Source organism: Coenobita brevimanus, chromosome 8, assembly GCF_032717465.1.
Source record: "Coenobita brevimanus isolate Jiangsu-jjx chromosome 8, ASM3271746v2, whole genome shotgun sequence".
In the NCBI taxonomy this organism is placed as follows: Eukaryota; Metazoa; Arthropoda; class Malacostraca; order Decapoda; family Coenobitidae; genus Coenobita; species Coenobita brevimanus.
The window spans coordinates 38,152,015-38,158,784 of NC_136961.1; the positions used below are offsets into that span (position 1 = coordinate 38,152,015).

General features: G+C 45.3%; 1 pseudogene; it reads left to right on the top strand.

Annotated features, from left to right (window-relative positions):
* Positions 1 to 5,553: 5,553 nt before the first annotated feature.
* LOC145408703 (5S ribosomal RNA) lies at positions 5,554 to 5,668 on the top strand (annotated as a pseudogene).
* Positions 5,669 to 6,770: the final 1,102 nt, after the last annotated feature.

Here is a 6,770-nt window from a genome sequence, read left to right on the forward strand (position 1 = left end):
CAATGGAGTCTTTTAATGCATTCCATCCATTGGTTTTATCAATTTTAGAGTGGCTTTTTCTTCTTGGCCGCCGTGGCCGCCATGTGCTCTTCTGTTGGGTTCCCACACATGATGGTGTGGTGGGCAATGAGAGGGCAGATACATTAGCTAAAGCTGCATCTTCTCAACAACCCCCAGCTGACTACCCACTTCCTGCTTCTGACGTAACACCTTACTTGCGGTATGTGATTTGTAAGTGATGGCAGAGACACTGGGATGGTGTTGCTCTTAATAAGCAACCCTCCAAACTTCCATCCTTACTAAAAGAAATCTTTCAGAGAGCGGTTGTGCCATGGGTTCTACCCTCCATGCTTCAGTGATTGGAGGTGGCCCTTGCCAGGCTTCGCATTGGGCACTCTCTGCTTACACATGGGTTCCTGATGAGTGGTGGAACTCATCTGTACTGTGATGATCGCCTTGTTTCCCTTACTATCCATCACTTGTTGGTCGGGTGTCCAAGTTTGGGGGACCTACATCAGAGATTCTGCCCTAGAAATAAGGGGGCAGATGTTTTCTGCTGTCTGTCCTCCATGCTTGGGGAAGCCTCCGGCGATTTTACTGATGTTTTTAATTTTCTTCTGGAGGCAGGCCTCCTTCCATTTTTATAAGTAATTGATATTTAGTATTTTTGTTGTTTTCACTGTTTTATTCCTATTAACGGGTATTAACTTCATTTTGAATATGCAATTTTTATTTGTGGCGTCTTTTACTTTGTTCTCCGGTGGCATATGACCCTGGCAGTTGCACCGCCAGATTTTAATTATATTCAATCAGTCAATCAGTCTATCTAACTATCTGTCACATAAGGAAATTTTTAAACATAAAAATACAATCTGAAATAATGTAAACACAGTCATGATCAATACTCATTCGCAGACGAGCATATTCATTCCTAATATTCAGAATGAGACTCACTGACCGGGCATGCTGCCATAGCATTTCACACATATATCTATCTATCTGTCTGTTGCCAGACGCCTTAATCCCATACGGGGTGGCCAGAAACTAATGGCCTCCACGTCGTCCTATCTCCTGCCATTTCACTGCCCTGCTTGCAGCTCACACCACACTCTCTCATATACCTCTCCACTCCATCCCTCCATCTCATCCTTGGCCTCCCCATCCCTCTCTCCCCCTCCACCTGACTCACATACACTCCCCTCGTCAGTCTCTCACTCTCCATCCTCTCCACATAGCCAAATCACCTTAATGTGTTTCTCCTAACGCTACCTAGGCTATCACATCCACATCCACACCACAACGCTCATTCACATCCTCATTTGTCAATCTGTCTCTCCTTGTGACTCCACAGGCTCCTAACAAATAACTCATTTCCACTGCTCTCACTCTTGCATTCTGTCCCTCCAACAAGGTCCAAGTCTCACTTCCATACGTTAGAGTTGGTATCACAATACTGTCATGTAGTAACTTTTTCACTTCCATGCTCACTTCCCTGTTTCTTATCACTGCTTTCAAGGACCAACAACCTTTCTTCCTTGTTGTATCCTTTCAAGCACTTCACCCTCCAAACTTCCATCCTTACTCCTTACAAGTACTTAAACATACTCACATTTTCCATTTCCTCCTCATCCAACCTCACTGTACATTCACTGACTTTACTTCTCTCGAAGACCATAACTTTACAGTACTCTTCCCTACAGTCACCTTTAGATTCTGTTTCTTACACACTCTCTCAAACCCATCCACCAAGCCTTGCAGCTCCCGTTCGTCTTCACTTAACAACACAGTATCATCTGCAAACAACGATTCAGGGAGTTTCCAGACACTGCCCTCTCTCATTAGGGTCACTCCAACATCCACTGCCCTACCTTGTATCTCTTTTATAACCCCATCTATATACAGATTGAACAACACTGGAGACATGACACATTCCTGTTTCAATCCAACCTTCAAACAGAAAAATTCACTCAGTTCATTATCCACACGCACAGCAACCATAGCACCCTCATACATACTCTTCACGGTCTTCAGCAACTTCCCATCTACTCCATATAATCATAATACTTTCCACAATCCTTGTCTATCCACTCTGTCATAATCTATCTATCTATCTATCTATCTATCTATCTATTGCCAGACGCCTCAATCCCGTTTGGGGTGGCCACAAACAAATCGCCTCCAAGTCGCCCTGTCCCCCGCCATTTCACTGCCCTGCTCCCAACTCACACCCCCCTCTCTCATATACCTCTCCACCCCATCCCTCCATCTCATCCTCGGCCTCCCCCTCCCTCTTCCCCCTCCACCTCACTCACATACACTCTCTTCGTCAGTCTTTCACCCTCCATCCTCTCCACATGGCCAAACCACCTCAGTGTGTTCTTCATAACGCTTCCCATCACATCCACATCCACACCACAATGCTCCCTTATATCCTCATTCGTCAGCCTGTCTCTCCACGTGACTCCACAGGCTCCTCTTAAATAACTCATTTCCACTGCTCTCACTCTTGACTTGTGTCCTTCCAACAATGTCCAAGCTTCACTTCCGCACGTTAGAGTTGGTATCACAATTACTGTCATGTAGTAACTTTTTCACTTCCATGCTCACTTCTCTGTTTCTTATCACTGCTTTCAAAGAACCAGCAACCTTTCTTCCCTACTGTACCCTTTCAAGCACTTCACCCTCCAAACCTCCATCCTTACTCATCACACTACCCAAGTACTTAAACGTACTCACATTTTCCAATTCCTCACCATCCAACCTCGCTGTACATTCACTAACTTCACCTCTCTGTCATAATGCTTTCTTCAAATCCATAAAATCCTCATACAATTTCTTTCCCTTCTCCAGAAATTTTTTCCACTAAAGATCTAAGAATGAATATTTGTTCTACAAACCCTTTTCCCTTCCTAAAACCTCCCTGTTCTTCTCCAACTAATTCCTCTGTTATTTTCGTAACTCTGTCGGTAATTTTTTTTTTTTTGTCCAACTCTGGGCATAGGCTTCTTAGCCTGCTATCAAGGCCCAGTATCCTACCATATACTTTTCCTATTACACTAAGGGGACAAATGCGCCTTTGATTACCTCACACTTCTTTTTCCCCATTTCCTTTGTACAAGGGAATAATTATACCGGACTTCCAATCCTCCGGGACCCTACCCTCCTCCCAGGCCAATCTGCACATCTTCCACATCCATTCTAGTACTATCTCTCCCCCGTGCTTCTGCATTTGTGAGGAGTAGACTGTAGCACCAGTCGAGCAGGGCAGTACTCCCGAGGTGGATGGAAAGCTGATGACAGGGAGTGCTGGAGCTCCCGTTTCATCAGCCCTCAGGACTAGTTCCTGACCATCCCCCTTTGCTGAACTTTTTCAGTGTCTCAGTTACACAGAGAGTAGGCCAGCATGCTCTCCAGTACATATTTCTCTAACTATCTACACCAAACTACATGCACAGTACACACTACGCTTCCTTTTCCAAAATGTAAAAAATTATGGCGTCTCATCACCAAGCCTCGGAGTCCCCGGGGGGGGGGGGACCATAAATGCCCCCACCATCCGCCCCTCTCCCGGGGACGACTCGAGGTGCCTGGAACCACTGTCTGACTCACTTCTTCTTCATTTCTGCAACATTCGCGGCCTTTCCTCTAACTTTCGCTCTGTTGAGCACCACCTCTTCTCCTCTAAACCTCACCTTCTTTTTCTGAGACTCAGCTGTCTGAGGCAACTGACAACAAACCCTTTTCTGTATCCTCCTACTTTCTCTATACTCATTTCAAAGCCAGAGGTGGCTGTTGTGTATATATACGCGACGACTTATCTTGCTCTCGTGTTCCTGAACTCGATTCTTCTGAATTCTCTACACTCTTGCTTCGGCTTTCCTGTCATTCTCTGACTAAATATATCTGTGCTGTTTACTTATCCCCTAATTCTACTGACTATCAAAAATTCTTCGACTATCTTACTTCTACGATGGAACAGATTCTATCCATTTCTCCTTTCTCTGAAATCTCCATTCTAGGAGATTTCAATGATCACCACCACCTTTTTCTCTCCTCTCCTATCACTGATCCACCTGGTGAACAAGCCTACATCTTTTCTATCCTTAATGACCTAGAGCATTTTGTACAGCACCCTAAACGTATCCCTGACCGCCTTGGAGAGAGCTCCAACATACTTGACCTCTTCCTCACAACTAATCCTTCTGCTTACTCTGTCAATCTTTTCTCTCCGTTGGGCTCCTCTGATCACAACTTTATCATCTTAACCTGTCCTATCACTCCGGTACGGCCTGTGGACCCTCCAGGGAAACGTCATCTGTTGCATTTTGGAGCCGCGGACTGGGAGGCCCTCAGGCAGTACTTCTTTTATTTTCCCTGGAATGATTATTGTTTCCATGGCCGTGAGCCATCTGAGTGTGCCTTGTGTATTACGGAGGTTATTTCTCTCGGGCATGGAAGCATACATTCCTTTTTCATATCCTTTGACTAACGCAAGAAAGCCTTGGTTTAATCACGCTTGTTCTAATGCTGTCTGCAACAAGGAGAGGGCCTACAAAAGGTACCGGAGCCAACCCACCCCTGAATCACATCATCTTTACGTTTTTGCCCGGAATCGTGCTAAGTCTGTTCTTCACTCTGCTAAAAATAATTTCATCCGTACTAAATGCTCTCAACTCTCCAACTCGAATTCTTCTCGCTCCTTCTGGCACCTTGCCAAAAACCTTTCTAACAACTTTACCTCATCATCCTTCCCTCCTCTTTTCTACTCTGATGGTTCTGTAGCTATTTCTTCTACTGATAAAGCAGATCTCTTCACACAGACTTTCTCCTCCAATTCCACCTTAGACGATTCCGGTGCTGTTCCTCCATCACTTCTCCCCTCTGACTTCCTCATGGCTGACATTAAAATTTCTTCAGCTGATGTATTTTCTGCCATCACTGGCCTCAGTACTAACAAGGCATATGGGCCTGATGGGGTCCCTCCTGTTGTTCTCAAGAACTGTGCTTCTGTGCTTACACCCTGCCTAGGCAAACTCTTTCACCTTTGTCTGTCAACTTGTACCTTTCCTTCTTGCTGGAAGTTTGCTCTCATTCAGCCAGTCCCAAAGAAGGGTGACCACTCCCAACCCTCCAACTATCGTCCAATTGCTTTAACGTCCTGTATTTCAAAAGTTTTCGAGTCAATTCTCAATAGAAAAATTTTTAGGCATGTTTCCAATCACAACCTTCTTTCCGATCGTCAGTACGGGTTCCGTCAGGGATGCTCCACTGGCGATCTTCTTACCTACCTTTCAGACTCCTGGTCATCCTCCTTTCGGGACTTTGGCGAAAGCTTTGCCATTGCACTTGACATCTCAAAGGCTTTCGATCGAGTCTGGCATAAATCTTTAATTTCCAAACTGCCCTCCTACGGTTTCTATCCTTCCATCTGTGCCTTCATCGCTAGCTTCCTTTCTGGTCGTTCTATAGCCACTGTTGTAGACGGCCATTGTTCTTCTCCTAGATCTATCAACAATGGTGTTCCTCAGGGCTCTGTCCTATCACCAACTCTCTTCCTTTTATTCACGTTGAGTGCACCGCTTCCCATCCGATCAGCGAAGTTAAGCAACGTTGGGTCTGGTTAGTACTTGGATGGGTGACCACCTGGGAACACCAGATGCTGTTGGCATAACGTTCTTCCTACGTGTCAAGTGGGGTTGGTGGAGGATTAGTGCCCCTCCCTGTAAAACAATTAACTCTAAGCCCTTGGCCACCCCGTTTGGGATACATGGCGTCTGGCAATGGATGGATGGATGGATCTTCTAAGCTGTACATCTAACCCTATCCACTCATACGCTGAAGAATCCACCCTTCACCTTTCCATTTGGTTCCCGCAACGCCCATCTCAACAATTACTTGAGCAAACAAGGGATGAGGCTATGGCACACCTAATGTCTGACTTAGCTCGTATCTCTGACTGGGGTAAAAATAATATGGTTGTTTTTAATGCATCTAAAACTCATTTCTTACACCTATCAATCCGGCAAAATCTTCCACAGGTATACCCACTAATGTTTAATAATACTCAGCTTAATCCTGCATCATCCTTGAACATGCTTGGGGTTTCATTTACTCGGGACTTATCTTGGAAAGATCATATTACATCTCTTGTAAAATCTGCTTCCAAGAGATTGGGTGTGCTAAGCCGACTCTGCTCTTTCTTTACCCCTGCACAATTGTTGACTCTATACAGGGGTTTTATCCGCCCCTGTGTGGAGTACAACTCTCATGTGTGGGGAGGCTCCCCACATACAGCTCTTCTCAATAGGGTGGAGTCAAAGGCTTTTCGTCTCATTAACTCTCCTCCTCTTACTGACTCCCTTCATCCTCTGTCTCTTCTCTGCACTGTTGCATCTTTATCTCTTTTCTATCGCTACTTTAATGGTCACTACACCTCTGAACTGTCTGCTTGTATTCCTCCACCTCTACGATGGGCGCGTAGCACCCGTCTGTCAGCAAACTCTCATCCCTTTTCTGTCCAACTCTCTAATGCAAGAGTTAACCGTTACTCCCAGTCCTTCATTTATGCAACAGGTCAGCTCTGGAACTGTCTCCCTCTGTCTGTATTTCCTGCTGCCTATGATCTCCAGTCTTTCAAATGCAGTGTGTCCAGGCATCTCAAAATGATCGGATCTTGAATTTGGCTCTCTATTGTATTTTGTTTTTCTCTTGGAGGGAACTGTTACTGCGGGCTCATGGCCTTTGGTTCCTTCTTCCTTGCATAAAAAGAA